Below are 17,065 nucleotides of genomic sequence, written 5' to 3'. Positions count from 1 at the left end.
GCTGTCAAAGGACACCAGAAACAAAATTGTAGACCTGCACCAGGCTGGGAAGACTGAATCTGCAATAGGTAAGCAGCTTGGTTTGAAGAAATCAACTGTGGGAGCAATTATTAGGAAATGGAAGACATACAAGACCACTGATAATCTCCCTCGATCTGGGGCTCCACGCAAGATCTCACCCCGTGGGGTCAAAATGATCACAAAATCCCAGAACCACACGGGGGGACCTAGTGAATGACCTGCAGAGAGCTGGGACCAAAGTAACAAAGCCTACCATCAGTAACACACTATGCCGCCAGGGACTCAAATCCTGCAGTGCCAGACGTGTCCCCCTGCTTAAGCCAGTACATGTCCAGGCCCGTCTGAAGTTTTCTAGAGTGCATTTGGATGATCCAGAAGAGGATTGGGTGTCACGGTTAACTAAGCCAGAACCCAGAAGCAGACCAGGACACGGTACGTGAGACAAAGGTGAGTGTTTATTTATAGAGTCCGAGTGAAGCTGAATAATCCAGGGAACAGAGCGGGTGGCGTGGATGGGTTGTTGAGGGTGCAGTGGTTGGTCCGGTACTGGCTCGGCAGCCGCCGACCATCAGGCAGAGGTGGGGTGAAGGTTCCGGGTGAGAGATGTTCATGGCTATCGATCCGGCAGGAACTGGATGTTGGGCCAGAGCCTAAGAAGGGTGATGATCAGGACCAGGTGTGCAGATTGCTGATGGGATGCAGGTGCGGAAAACCAGAGCGCTCCCCGGAGCGTTCCCGAACCCTCGGGAAACTGGAGAATACGAGCAGGAACACTAGTCACCAGACAGGACCCGACTCAGACAGCCGGGATCGTCACATTGGGAGAATGTCATATGGTCAGATGAAACCAAAATATAACTTTTTGGTAAAAACTCAACTCGTCGTGTTTGGAGGACAAAGAATGCTGAGTTGCATCCAAAGAACACCATACCTACTGTGAAGTATGGGGGTGGAAATATCATGCTTTGGGGCTGTTTTTCTGCAAAGGGAACAGGACGACTGATCCGTGTAAAGGAAAGAATGAATGGGGCAATATATCGTGAGATTTTGAGTGAAAACCTCCTTCCATCAGCAAGGGCATTGAAGGTGAAACGTGGCTGGGTCTTTCAGCATGACAATGATCCCAAACACACCGCCCGGGCAACGAAGGAGTGGCTTCGTAAGAAGCATTTCAAGGTCCTGGAGTGGCCTAGCCAGTCTCCAGATCTCAACCCCATAGAAAATCTTTGGAGGGAGTTGAAAGTCCGTGTTGCCCAGTGACAACCCCAAAAACATCACTGCTCTAGAGGAGATCTGCATGGAGGAATGGGCCAAAATACCAGCAACAGTGTGTGAAAACCTTGTGAAGACTTACAGAAAACGTTTGACCTGTGTCATTGCCAACAAAAGGTATATAACAAAGTATTGAGAAACTTTTGTTATTGACCAAATACTTATTTTCCACCATAATTTGCAACTAAATTCATAAAAAATCCTACAATGTGATTTTCTGGATTTTTTTTCCTCATTTTGTCTGTCATAGTTGACATGAACCTATGATGAAAATTACAGGCCTCTCTCACCTTTTTAAGTGGGAGAACTTGCACAATTGGTGGCTGACTAAATAATTTTTTCCCCACTGTAAGTAAGCATTTCACTGTAAGGTCTACACCTGTTGTATTCGGCGCATGTGGCAAATACAATTTGATTTGATTTGATTTGATGTTCCATACATACAGTACATACGGTGTGCTACAGTAGAAACAACAACCCAATATACAGAAACTATATGATAGCATAATAAAGCACTTACTTTGATAGGATCGCACACATGTCCAAAGTTATTACTAGTAGTGAAGGCAATGCTGGCGCCAGGGAGGAAAAAGTTTGTGCTTGGGCTCTTATAGAAGAGAGAAGTTTATCCTGCTCAGTAATAACTCAAACATAAGTAAATTTTCCGCAACAGTTAAATGGGCTACTTCTATGTGAATTAATGAGGCAGAACACACCTCAATTCAAACTATTGTTAGAAAATAAAACTTGTTAGAAATTAATTCGAAATTGACAAGTTGAAACATAGCCTATAGATAATTAGCAGGCAGCGTGCCTTGGTTTGAAGGCAGCGTGGGTTAACTCTCCTGTTGTGTAATAATAACATTTTGGAACAGTGAGTGCATTCTGACATCACGCTGGGGGCGAACATTAGAGATGTTTGGAACTCACGCGTGAAAAGGTTAATCTCCTATGAAAGTGTTTTTTTGTCCAGGAACAGACTTAATTTGGGTCTGGTGAAAACAACATTAAAACACTTATATTAACTCAGAAAGTAGAATGGTCATGCTCAGGTGCCCATCATAACAGTGCTTATTAGGGCAGAAAGTGACGGACAGCTGATAATAGCATGTGTAGTAATCCTTTAGTGAGTGAAATCATTTAGTGAGTGACTGAGTATGTAGTTAATGGCATAAAGAGGACCATTATATTTGTGCTGACTGAAGGAGAGAGTGTAGGGAAGTTGCCCCTAGACACTTACAGTACCATTCAAAAGTTTGGACACACCTATTCATTCAAGGGTTTTTATTTATTTTATTCTGATTGGTCAAATGCATTAAGATGTAAAGAAATTCCACAAATTAACTTTTAAGAAGGCACTCCTGTTAATTGAAATGTATTCCAGGTGACCACCTCATGAAGCTGGTTGAGAGAATGCCAAGAGTGTGCAACGCTGTCATCAAGGCAAAGGGTGGCTATTTGAATAATATATTTGTTTAACACTTTTTTGGTTACTACATGATTCCATATGTGTTATTTCATGGTTTTGATATCTTCACTATTATTCTACAATGTTGTCACAGATCTCCCCGGTACTGCTGCTCATTGCATTCACCAGTTCCGGAGATCTACGTCACTGGCTTTCTAGGTGTCACTGACATGGATCATTACCACCAACCCGGACTGTTTTGTCTCATTACGCACACCTGGTTCCCATCCCCCCTGATTAGTATGTGTATAGATGTGCCCTCTGTTCCCCATTGTCCTTTATTATTGATTATTGTCCCATGTCTCGTGAGTACCGTGTATTGTGCTCTTGTTGTTTACGGGTCTCGTCCCGTGTATTGTGTAGAGGGTACACCTTGCTCTTTGTTTGGGTCGGCTCTGGTCACTGTGTTCCGCAGAGGACTGCAGGAGGAGGTACAGATGGAGTTAGCCTCCTTTCCTGGGCACACACGACAAAACTGTTCTTGTCATTGTGGACCGGTTTTCCAAAGCTTGTCGCCTCCTTCCTCTGCCTGGACTCCTGTCGGCCATGCAAACCGCGGGGGCTCTTTTTACGCACATCTTCTGGCACTACGGGATCCCGGAGAACATTGTGTCAGACCGTGGTCCTCAGTTCACCTCATGCGTATGGAAAGCGTTCATGGAACGCCTGGTGGTTCTTGACCGCAGATTGGCAGTTCCAAACGCTGCCAGAGACCCGGAATGCCACGTGTTGTGCACGCAGGTTACACTAAATTAGAAGGGTTGCAGCCAAGGGGTGGGACGCGTCTGTAAAGCCTACAGGGAGAGGTGCAAACAGGTATAGAAAACACACACAATGTTGACCAAACAACAACAGAGCAAAATTAGATAATCTGCAAATAACTAGGTAAGATACTCAAGTGAGAGAATGGTGTGGAGCCTTCCTCTCTTTCCTTCCTCGAATAACTCGGCAGAACCGTCTTTGTTTCGGCGCCGGTCTTAGTTTTGCGACAAAACCGCCACTGACACGGCCACCACTTACAGCTGCCATTGAGAAACCAGGGGAGACAGATGATCCAACACTAATTGCTAATTGCCTAGCAGAGGTGGAGAGCACATCTCCATGTACTAATTGCGGATTGCCAAGGAGAGGTGAAACCACTCTAGAATTGTTTGCTGGTTATTGCCTAGCTGCTGCAGTTGGTGCCAGCCATGCCAGCTATGCCAGTTTATTACCTAACCCCGCTGCTTAAGAGCCACCCAGGGCCAACAGGGCTCACACACACACACTTACTGTATCACAAGATGTCAAACCGCGATCGATAATAGACAGTACTGTGCAGCCGTCTTCATGGACCTGGCCAAGGCTTTCGACTCTGTCAACCACCGCATTTTTATTGGCAGACTAAATAGCCTTGGTTTCTCAAATGACTGCCTCGCCTGGTTCACCAAGTACTTCTCAGATAGAGTTCAATGTGTCAAATCGGAGGGCCTGTTGTCTGGACCTATGGCAGTCTCAATGGGGGTGCCACGGGGTTCAATTCTTGGGCCGACTCTTTTCTCCATGTATATCAATGATGTCGCTCTTGCTGCTGGTGACTCTCAGATCCACCTCTACGCAGACGACACCATTTTGTATACATCTGGCCCTTCATTGGACACTGTGTTAACAAACCTCCAAACGAGCTTCAATGCCATACAACACTCCTTCAGTAGCCTCCAACTGCTCTTAAACACTAGTAAAACTAAATGCATGCTCTTCAATCGAACGCTGCTTGCACCCGCCCACCCGACTAGAATCACTACTCTCGACGGGTCTGACCTAGAGTATGTGGACAACTACAAATACCTAGGTGTCTGGTTAGACTGTAAACTCTCCTTCCAGACTCACATTAAGAATCTCCAATCCAAAATTAAATCTAGAATCGGCATCCTATTTCGCAACAAAGGCTCCTTCACTCATGCTGCCAAACATGCCCTCGTAAAACTGACTATCCTACCGATTCTTGACTTCGGCGATGTCATTTACAAAATAGCCTCCAAAACTCTACTCAGAAAATTGGATGTAGTCTATCACAGTGCCATCCGTTTTGTCTCCAAAGCCCCATACACTACCCACTACTGTGACCTGTACGCTCTTGTTGGCTGGTCCTCACTACATGTTCATCGTCAAACCCACTGGCTCCAGGCCATCTATAAATCACTGCTAGGGAAATCCCCGCCTTATCTTAGATCATTGGTCACCATAGCAGCACCCACCCGTAGTCTGCGCTCCAGCAGGTATATCTCACTGGTCATCCCCAAAGCCAACACCTCCTTTGGCCGCCATTCCTTCCAGTTCTCTGCTGCCAATGACTGGAACTAATTGCAAAAATCTCTGAAGCTGGAGACTCTTATCTCCCTCACTAACTTTAAGCATCAGTTGTCAGAGCTCCTTACCGATCACTGCACCTCTACACAGCCCATCTGAAATTAGCCCACCCAACTACCTCATCCCTATATTGTTATTTATTTTGCTCTTTTGCACCCCAGTATCTCTATTTGCATATAATCTCTTGCACATCTATCATTCCAGTGTTAATACTAATTGTAATTATTTTGCACTATGGCCTATTTATTGCCTTACCTCCATAACTTGCTACATTTGCACACACTGTATATATATTTTCTGTTGTATTTTTTTGACTTTGTTTTTTTACCCCATATGTAACTCTGTGTTGTTGTTTTTATCGCACTGCTTTGCTTTATCTTGGCCAGGTCGCAGTTGTAAATGAGAACTTGTTCTCAACTGGCTTACCTGGTTAAATAAAGGTGAAATAAAAAAGATGTAAAAACTAAAGATAGGAAATCATGTCACAGGAGTAGTGACAGATAGGCTAACTATTGCTCTGAAGAGGATGTCATGATGTCATGATAGCGGCCACTTTCAAGAGCAGATTTGGAGGCCACCTGCTTAGCACCAAAATGGCTACTTGTGATGTAAGAGAGAGAACTGCAGTGACTGGTTACATCTGTCACTCACACACAGATCATTAGTTACACATGAATGAGCAAAAAATTACACATAGGCCTAATATTTCACACACATGCAGAAATAAGCATGTAGTGTGTGTGCTAAACATACACACACTCACACAAAAACGTATACATACACACACAATACAGCATCCCCCCATTTTGTAAAGGGTGAAATGCTGAAGAACACAGACGTGAGCCGGAGGCTGTCGCCGTTGGAGTGACAGTAAACAGGGGAAACTGACTGACTGCCTGGCTGTCAGTCAGCAACATTAACCCTGTGGCCCCTGCCTCCGCCTCCCTGGAGATCACCCATCCATAATTAATACAATCCCAGAGGGGATATGGAAAAGGTTACAGAGCACAAAATATGTCCCTTATCACAAATACACTTTACGCTCAAAGTCACAAACCTAAGCTGTGAGGTGGTTGGCACGAACAATAGTGCAGACATAGGCTACTCTAATAAATGTACTGTTATTTCATGAAGACATCTGGTCATATACACACAGATGTGCAACATACACAAGTGCAAGTTGTTGGTCTACACCCAATAACTTGCACTTATGTCAAAGTGGGATTATGTTTTTAGACATTTTTACAAATTAATTAAAAATGAATAGTAAATAGTGAAAGTATTCAACCCCTTTGTTATGTCAAGTCTAAATAAATACAGGAGTAAAAACATGCTTAACAAGTCACATAATAAGTTGCATGGACTCACTCTGTGTGCAATAATACACACACTACTTGAATGACTACCTCATCTTTGTACCCCACACATACAATTATTTGTAAGGTACCTCAGTCGAGCAGTACATTTCCAACATACAGTGGGGGAAAAAAGTATTTAGTCAGCCACCAATTGTACAAGTTCTCCCACTTAAAAAGATGAGAGAGGCCTGTAATTTTCATCATAGGTACACGTCAACTATGACAGACAAATTGAGAAAAAAAAATCCAGAAAATCACATTGTAGGATTTTTAATGAATTTATTTGCAAATTATGGTGGAAAGTAAGTATTTGGTCACCTACAAACAAGCAAGATTTGCCTCGCAAAGAAGGGCACCTATTTGTAGAAGGGTAAATATAAATAAAAAGCACACATTGAATATACAGTACCATTGAGCATGGTGAAGTTATAAATTACAATTTGGATGGTGTATCAATACACCCAGCCACTACAGATACAAGTGTCCTTCCTAACTCAGTTGCCGGAGAGGAAGGAAACTGCTCAGGGATTTCACCATGAGGCCAATGGTGACTTTAAAACAGTTACAGAGTTTAATGGCTGTTATAAGAGATAAGTGAGGATGGATCAACAACATAGTAGTTACTCCACAATACTAACCTAATTGACAGAATGAAAAAAATAAATCCAAAAATATTCCAAAACATGCATCCTGTTTGCAACAAGGTACTTAAGTAATACAGCAAAAAATGTGGCAAAGAAATTAACCTTTTGTCCTGAATAGAAAGGGTTATGTTTGGGGCAAATCCAACACAACACATCACTGAGTCCCACTCTTCATATTTTCATGCATGGTGGTGGCTGCATCATATTATGGGTATGCTTGTCATCGACAAGGACTAGCGAGTTCTTTGGTTAAAAAGAAACGGAATAGAGCTAAGCACAGGAAAAATCCTAGAGGAAAACCTGGTTCAGTCTGCTTTCCAACAGACACTGGGAGAAAAATGCACCTTTCATAAGGACAGTAACCTAAAACACAAGGCCAAATATAAACTGGAGTTGCTTATCAAGACGACATTGAATGTTCCTGAGTAGTCTAGTTACAGTTTTGACTTAAATTGGCTTGGAAATCTATGGCAAGACTTGAAAATGGCTGTCTAGCAATTATCAACAACCAACTTCACAGAGCTTGAAGAATTTAACCTCTACGGGGTCGGTGTCTCTATACCGGGACGGTTGCTGCTCAATATGTGATATGTGACTAGAATGGCGTTGTAAACAACCCCAACTTTCCGGGACATAGGCATGTATAGCATTTTTGTATATTCTCTATAGTTATGTACTTGAAAATGTATAAATTGAGCAATTCTGAAAATGTGGGAAAACTCCTGGCAGACTTCATACAAAATATTGTGTAGTAATGTAATTCTTCCCTGGATCAGTCTGAAACTTTGCACACATAATGCTGCCAATCTCAATTACACCTAGATTCCTAAATCACTGTCTGGCCTTTCTCTTGCATTTCAAAGATCATGCAACAAAACAATTAATAGAAAACGCATGTTTTTTTTTGTGTATTATCTTTTACCAGATCTAATGTGTTATATTCTCCTACATTGATTTCGCATTTCCACAAACTTCAAAGTGTTTCCTTTCAAATGGTGCCAAGAATATGCATAACCTTGCATCAGGTCCTGAGCTACAGGCAGTTAGATTTGTGCATGTCATTTTAGGCGAAAATTGAAAAAAATAGTATGATCTTAAGAGGTTGAATAGGAATAATGGGCATATTGTACAATCCAGGTGTGCAAAGCTCTTAGAGACTTACCCAGAAAGACTCACAGCTGTATCGCTGCCAAAGGTGATTCTAACATGTTTTGACTCAGGGGTGTGAATACTTATGTAAATGAGATATTTATGTATTTTAATTTGTATACATTGGCATAGGTTGTTAAGCCAACCTCAAGCTCAAATAAGGTAGGTGTGATTGATACTTGCCTCTAATTGGTACCATCTCAGCGAATGCATCAGCTGAGGCGGGGCACTCTGGTTTCCTTTCTGAACTGGCTCTGCTATATTGTTAAATGAGGTGAAAAGGAGACTGGAGTGCCACTTTAAGACATATAGAGCATTCGGAAAGTATTCAGACCGCTTGACTTTTCCCACATTTTCCTAAGTTACAGCCTTATTCTAAAATTGATTAAATAGTTTTTTTTCCCCCTCATCAATCTACACACAAAATTGATTAAATAGTTTTTCCCCCTTATCAATCTACACACAATACCCCATAATGACAAAGCAAATACAGTTTTTTTATGTTTGCAAATGTATTAAAGTTACAAAACTGATATATCACATTTATATAAGTATTCAGACCCTTTACTCAGTACTTTATTGAAGCACCTTTGGCAGCAATTACAGCCTCAAGTCTTCTTGGGTATGATGCTACAAGCTTGAAACACCTGTATTTGGGAAGTTTCTCCCATTCTTCTCTGCAGATCCTCTCAAACTCTGTCAGGTTGGATGGGGAGCGTCACTGCACAGCTATATTCAGGTCTCTCCAGAGATGTTTGACCGGGTTCAAGTCTGGGCTCTGGCTGGGCCACTCAAGGACATTCAGAGACTTGTCCCGAAGCCACTCCTGCGTTGTCTTGGCTGTGTGCTTAGGGTCGGTGTCCTGTTGGAAGGTGAACCTTCGCCCCAGTCTGAGGTCTTGAGCGCTCTGGAGCAGGTTTTCATCAAGGATCTCTCTCTGTACAGTCCCTGCCGCTAAAAAACATCCCCACAGCATGATGCTGCCACCACCATGCTTCACCATAGGGATGGTGCCAGGTTTCACCATGGGGATGGTGCCAGAGTTCAATCTTGGTTTCATCAGACCAGAGAATCTTGTTTCTCATGGTCTGAGAATCCTTTAGGTGCCTTTTGGCAAACTCCAAGCAGGCTGAGGAGTGGCTTCCGTCTGGCCACTCTACCATAAAGGGCTGATTGGTGGAGTGCTGCAGAGATGGTTGTCCTTCTAGAAGGTTCTCCATCTCCACAGAGGAACTCTGGAGCTCTGTCAGAGTGACCATCGGGTTCTTGGTCACCTCCCTGACCAAGGCCCTTCTCCCCCGATTGCTCAGTTTGGCCGGGCGGCCAGCTCTAGGAAGAGTCTTGGTGTTTCCAAACTTCTTCCATTTAAGAATGATGGAGGTCACTGTGTTCTTGGGGACCTTCAATGCTGCAGAAATGTTTTGGTAACTTTCCCCAGATCTGTGCCTCGACATAATCCTGTCTCGGCGCTCGACCGACAATTCCTTCGACCTCATGCACTGTCAACTGTGGGACCTTATATAGACAGGTGTGTGCCTTTCCAAATCATGTCCAATCAATTGAATTTACCACAGGTGGACTCCAATCAAGTTGTAGAAACATCTCAAGGATGATCAATGGGACAGGATGCACCTGAGCTCAATTTCAAGTCTCATAGCAAAGGGACTGAATACTTATGTAAATTAGGTATTTCTGTTTTTTTTTTTTTATAAATGTGTAAAACTGTTAAAAAAAACTGTTTTATTTGTAATTGTGGGGTATTGTGTATAGATTGATGAGGAAAATGTTTTTAATTAATCCATTTTAGAATAAGGCTGTAACATAACAAAATGTGGGAAAAGGCAAGGGGTCTGACTATTTTCCGAATGCACTGCACAGATCTCAGCACACACGCACACACACACACACACACACACACACACACAAACAACTCATCTGTCAGGCAAGCAGGAAGATCCTCATCAGCACAAATAAATTAGCTTTATCTTTGAGCCTTGCCCTAAATTGCAATTCTCATCTTATGTAACATTCAGGAAACCCTTGTTTTTTCCTTCTCAAGCAATTACTTTTTTTTCAGCTAGAGAATCAAATCAACGTTTATTGGTCGCGTACACAGTTTAGCAGATGTAGGGGGTGCAGCGAAATGCTTATCAATTAGTGGATTTATCAGTTATTATCAGGTTATCTTTTATTTGGAAGGCCCCTTCTTCAAGCCTATACCTTACCAGAAAAGGATTATAAATGCTCCATAATGACCTTGAAAAGATAAAAGCATCAATGATTGATCACCAAATCCAATTTAGATCAAAGTGCAATCAGCTTTGCCATGCTGATTGAGTTCTGACGGAGGTCTGGACTGGACGCAACACATTAAGTAAATACACATCGTCCTGGCTGTGCCAGTTGTTGGAATCCCAGAACAACAACACGAGCAGCTAGCTGATATCCACTCCCTTGACAGTTCTAGGCGGGCCACGGAGCAGAAATAGATAATAATAATAATAATATGCCATTTAGCAGACGCTTTTATCCAAAACGACTTACAGTCATATGTGCATACATTTTTGTGTATGGGTGGTCCCGGGATCGAACTCACTACCCTGGCGTTACAAGTGCCGTGCTCTACCAGCTGAGCTACAGAGGACTCCTTTGACAGTTCTAGGCGGGCCACCGAGCAGAAAGAGATGTGTCTGGTTGCTTGGGAATATAGGTTACGTCATGGCGTTGAGTGATTCGTGCGCTGCCATTGAGACACAGCCGAAGCCGGTGTGTGACGGTGAAGAATGAAGACGTGAATTGTTTCATGTAAAAAAAAAAGGCCGTAAAAGCACAATTTATTTTTGAGCAACTCGTTCATTCTAAGTTTAAACTATTTTTTCGCATTGACAATATGGCTTAAGTTTAGGCCTACACGGAAATCTTAGCGTCTGATCTGAGCATTTATTTGGAGGTTAAAAGCATAGGTAGGTCTCATATTGGCGAAGCTAAAATCTCACTAACTTCTAAATATAAGGGTACAAATAAATGGTAAGACTAAAAGTCTTCCTCAATTAAAGAGGTAGGCCTATAACTAAGAATTAGGCTACATGGCTATAGGAACCAGTGGAGGCTGCTGAGGAGAGGACGGCTCATAATAATTGCTGGAACAGCAAATTGAATGGATTCACATCCACATCGAAATCGTGTTTGATACCATTCCACTTATTCTGCTTCAGCCATTACACACAAGCCCGTCCTCCCCAATTAAGGTGCCACCAACCTCCTTTGATAGGCACAATGCTACAAGGGCATCCTTTCGGGTTCCTTGAGTGGCGCAGCGGTCTAAGGCAGTGCTAGAGGCGTCACTACCGACCTGGGTTCGATCCCGGCCTGTATTACAACCGCCGTGATCAGGAGTCCCATAGGGTGGCGAACAATTGTCTCAGCGTTGTCCGGGTTAGGGGAGGGTCATTGTAAATAAGAATTTGTTCTTAACTGACTTGCCTGGTCAAAATAATTGAAGCAATTCCTCCATCCTTCAAATTAAATGTAATTAGCCTTCGATAGCCATGGAGATTCAAGACCCTTGGAGTTTAAAATATTGAAATAAGATGGCAGTCCTGTATTCTTTCACAATTGGCAACACACTCTGTTTGTCCCAATGGTTTATTACACGAAGCTGTCCATGGTGCTGAATCGATTTTTTTGTGCAAGGCCAACCTCAGTGATGACGCATCAAGAACAGAAGGACTGTAATTCAAATATTAGATAATGACTGAACAACAACAAAGAAGTAATCAAAATAGGTCCTGGGGAATTCATTCATTGTGTGTATGCTGCAACCAGTCGTGTACTGAATTGACGACGTGTTTTTCCCGTGGGATAGGGGTCTATAGGCGATATGTGTTGCATGTGGTCGTAAACCATTATGGTAGGTTTAGATTTGTTTTTTTGTTTTACATGGAAGCAAAAAAAGAAAGACCACTATGTGCATTCACCTAGCCTTATGCAGATTGAAATAATTATAGGCTACTGCAACGAGAGAGAGAAACAGTGGAGTCTTTATTCATGACGAATATACATAATACTTCAAATCATGGCATTTGAGGACAGTGAAATTAATCAGTGCAGGGTATTAGCTTGCGTCGCTCCGGGACCCGCCTCCCGACCATGTTTTGAGACCAGACCATCCACTTCATTGGCTGGACAAGAGAGAATGCGCCCTTGTGTGCTACATTACCTCATTTAATAAATCACCTCCTTGCTGCCCGGACCGCAGAGCCAATCTATAAACGCCTATTAGAGCTTTCGCTGGCCGGCTAAACAATTGCGGTGAGTATATCGGAAAGCGCGTGGACCACGGAGATTATAGCGCACCATCTCATTATCTTCCCAGGAAATGCCTCGTAAATAACGGAATGATGCAATCGTGTTATGCCGTTAGCCCGGTGTTCTAACCAAGATGAGCGCGAGAGAAATCTGTTTGGTTACGAAGTGATCCGTCGGTGAAGAACACATTGTGTGCGTAAAGGATCCAATGGGCTAAGCATATTCTATTGCACCGTGTATACCATCTAATCATTCAAGACGGACGGCGTGGCGGAGCACAGAGGGAGGAGGGCGAATATGAGGAACAGGGACTTCATGCCCAACGTAGAACGGGGGAAACCCGCCACATACACTGGGGACAAAAAGGCAAAAATGGCTGCGAAGACCAACAAAAAGTGGGTGAGACTGGCCACTGTTTTCGCATACGTGTTGTCTGTGTCTCTGGCGGCTATCATATTGGCCATATATTACAGCCTAATATGGAACCCGACGTCTGCCTCCTCCTCATCATCGTCATTTTCGAGACCCAATGCTGTGACCGCAGTCGCGGCAAATACTACGAATATTACCACCAGTGTGCCAAATTATACCGTACACACAGGTACGCAGAATACGGACACTTTTACACGCGACGAGTCAAGGTCCATGGCATCACCAATTACAATAGAAACAGATACCGCCGGGACCGATGCATTTCAGTGGTTGGATAGTAGTAGTAAAAGTCTCATGGTCCCCTCAGACGACAATACGCCCAAAACAGCGGTTGAAGGACCAACAATAGAACACTTCGTCACCGCGCAAAGCTACGCAGCCACACAGAACAAATTGGCCACTCAGACAGAAGTCAGAGACGCGTCTCTAAGTGTCACTGGAGCAGATCCAGCGAACTTGCCCACGCACGCAACCAGGGACCAGGAAGAGACGTGGTGGACGTTTGGCACGGGCACTCCTGCTGTTGGAGTACAACAGGAATCGCTGGAAGGATCTGGGCTGGATTCTATCCAAGAGAGCCAAGCTATGGATTCTTCTGGAACGAGAGTGACGCTCGCGAAAGCCTCGGCGGCTCCAAACGCAGACCAACAGGCTTTGCGCACAGACTCTACCTCTGACAAAGCCCAGGGTACGTGGGGACTCGTTACCTTTACGGATGTACAACGTGATTCGGATTTAATAACAGAAGGGTCCTCTCACATACCGGAGGAGCTGATTACCATGGACACGGGGATGCCTCAGGGAGAACTACACAGTCCTGAGCGCACATGATTTTTGGACACCATACAATCTGCGGTGTAGGGCCTATATATTATTATAACGCATTAACGCTTTGGGGAAATTCTAATTAAAATATTCCAATATTTAAATTGTGCCTTCATTTGGCACCGTTATTTGGATTGTTGGCATCACAATATTTATATCCGTTGCTTCAATTCAAATGTGACCCCATAGCCTACTGTTGAGGAAATTAACGAAATAATTTGACTTGTCTGGATTGGGCTATAGGCATGTATGTTTTGTTTACATTGGGTCTTATTCTCAAGGATACCGGACTATAAATGACTAAAATGTAAAATGTAAATGTAATACACAAATACTAAGCTATTTAACGGGAAATACCCACTGGGCACAGACATAAATTAAACGTCTATTCCACGTTGGTTCAACGTAATGTAATTGAAATGACGTGGAAACAACGTTGATTCAACTAGTGTGTGCCCAGTGGGTAGCCTACATTTGTGCAACCTATCTTTAGGCCTATAGGTTCTGTCCCATTGTAAGATGATATCAGGAATGGATTGGCAGAGGAAAAATATGTAGTCCCTCTCAGGTATGTCCATATACATTTGTTTCAAAGCAAGATTCACTGTGTTTTGATCTTTTCAGTAGGAGTAAAATTGTGCGCACTGGCGTTCTAGCCAAATGTAGCCTCCTTTTTACAATACCCATGTGCAATATGTAGCCTATATCAAGAGACTAATAAAACCTTTTGAGAATAATATTGTTTTTTATGATTTGTAATTTCTTTACACTGTAGGTTATTTAGACTAATGGATTTAAGATGACGCTTTATGAACTTATTTCAAGAACATGTTGTTTTGCGCACTATTACGCACTGCTTTCTTGACTGAATCAATGATCCAAGTATCAAATAGAGTAGCCCCTTATTATTTCAATTGGGTAGGGTAAAATCTTTAATACTCTGAAAGATTGCTTTGTCTTTAATATGATACTTTTAAATTTGATATTGCTTGTTGGTGCATGGAATTATTGTTCATGGCAGGTGGAAAACCAACATTCCACACTTATGGAAAGTGTCCATGTATTATCAAAATGAGGTCGAATGTTTATGCAGAGGTATTTGTACACCAGAAAAACACAGTCATAAAAACTTTACTGTAAACAGCACCATTAATCTAATCTTAATAATTGATTTATTTGCAACAGCTAATATGAGATAAAAACTATTAATAGTATTATATTATAGCTTTTTACATTTAGGATAATAATCATGAATGGCAAAGAGAACCACATAAACATAATCACAATCCATATTGTTCAGAAACACTCATGTGAAACTCCAAGCCAGCAAGTGTCAAGCTGATTATTACACCACATGACCTTTCTGTAGGCCTAGGAATGGTTGCATGTTGAACTAAAGTACCCACCTGCAAACCTAATAGCTTATCATCAGTGGTGCCAAACTGTTTACAAACTTGACCCTAAGGGCTCACTCTCTGGGGTTTTGACAGATGTCATATTGGACACACACAACCCTGTGTCGGCTGATCCTAGCCTACAGTCCTGAAACCTCAAGCCTCAAGTAGAGTGATTGATTCAGTGCATAGTCGTTCTGACAAAACCAAAACAAGACATATTGCCCAAAACCGTCTTCCATGAACTTTATTTTCCTGGTGCTCTAATGGTACTGCCAGACAAAGAGACTGGTACTGCTCAGACCACAACTCATCCATTCCCTGTCACAAATAATAGTGTAACTTCTGTTTGGTCTGGTTGTGTGCTGATAAAAAAACAGAGTAAGGGAAGGGTTGAAACAGTCTGGGACATTTATATCCTGGCCGGAGTTCTCCATTGAATATTTGTATTTGGTTAATCAATGATTGTATATAAAGGTGTAATGAAAAAAATATTCAGTCATTTTGTCTTATAAAGACGAATGGTAGGGGCAGGGAAAATGTGTCATTAGGATGACATTGCTTCACCAATGGGGATGAACTCCACCGTTGCAGCAGCAGAAACTGCCTTGTTGGACCATGTGGCACAAATACAAGCAGAGCATTGTGGAAGGCCATCAGATCATTAACACAAGGGTTTGTTGACAGTTCAGAGCCCTCAAGGGATTGTAAGGAGGACTAACCAAACCAATCAAACCAGTAAACCACAATGGCGAAGAGAAGGTAAATAAGATTATGTGGTTATGTGTTTCCACAGAGACGTAGATTACAACCCTATGATGTCGCAATTTTCCGCAATATTCCAACCTGAGGGCCGGGGTATATGCAGGGGCGGTTTCAGAGGGGTGTTAGGGGTGGCAACCCCCCCCCCCCCCCGAATTATGATTGATCTAAATATTGATCTTAATGATATTACAAAGTATGACAGCTGTTACCTTATTGTATTGTCCATAGGTCATGGAATGGGTTTCTTGCAAACTCCAGACACGACATTGGACAATAACAGTGAAAACAATTTACAGGCTGACACATTTCCTAACAATGTTCATTACGGCAAGGAGTTTACATGAAGAATATGGTTTTAGAATTTTGGGGCATTTCACATTAAATGGGATATTGCATGTTGAATACAGTATCATATCAACCCCTCCTTGGATTTTGTCACATTTTGTTGCGTTACAAAGTGGGATTGAAAATATTTAATTGATTTTCTGTCATTGATTTACACAAGATACTCCATAATGTCAGAATTGAAAAGAACATTCTACACAATTTTACAAATTAATATTTTTTTTATAACTAAAATATAGTTAAGTATTCACTCCCTTTGTTTAGGCAAGCCTAAATTAGTTCTGGAGTAACATTTGGCTTAACAAATCACATAATAAGTTACATGGACTCACACCGTGTGAAACAATAGGGGTTGACATGATTTTTTAAATTACTATCCTCTCCTCTGTCCCCCATACATACAACATCTGTAAGGTCCCTCAGACAAGTATTGCATTTCAAGCACAGATTCAACTACAAAGACCATGGAGCTTTTCGTAAGCCTCATAAAGAAGGGCAGTGATTGGTAGATGGGTAACAATAACAAATCATACATTGAATATCTCTTTAAGCATGGTCAAGTTAATAGTTATGCTGTGGATGATGTATTAACCCACATACACATTTAGAGACAGTCGTCCTTCTGAACTGAGCTGCAGGTTGTCACCATGAGGCCATTGGTGATTTAAAAAAGCTAGGGACTTCAATGGCTGTGATAGGAGAAAACTGAGGATGGATCAACAACATTATAGTGAC

The 17,065-nt window shown here is 42.4% G+C and overlaps 1 protein-coding gene across 1 annotated transcript in view; it reads right to left on the bottom strand.

Annotated features, from left to right (window-relative positions):
* Positions 1-17,065, bottom strand: part of LOC121549192 (papilin-like) — a 157,117-nt gene that overhangs the window by 78,142 nt on the left and 61,910 nt on the right. The gene's annotated exons all lie outside the window — the stretch shown is intronic.

Source organism: Coregonus clupeaformis, chromosome 33, assembly GCF_020615455.1.
Source record: "Coregonus clupeaformis isolate EN_2021a chromosome 33, ASM2061545v1, whole genome shotgun sequence".
In the NCBI taxonomy this organism is placed as follows: Eukaryota; Metazoa; Chordata; class Actinopteri; order Salmoniformes; family Salmonidae; genus Coregonus; species Coregonus clupeaformis.
This window is presented reverse-complemented; position numbering and strand designations above follow the sequence as displayed.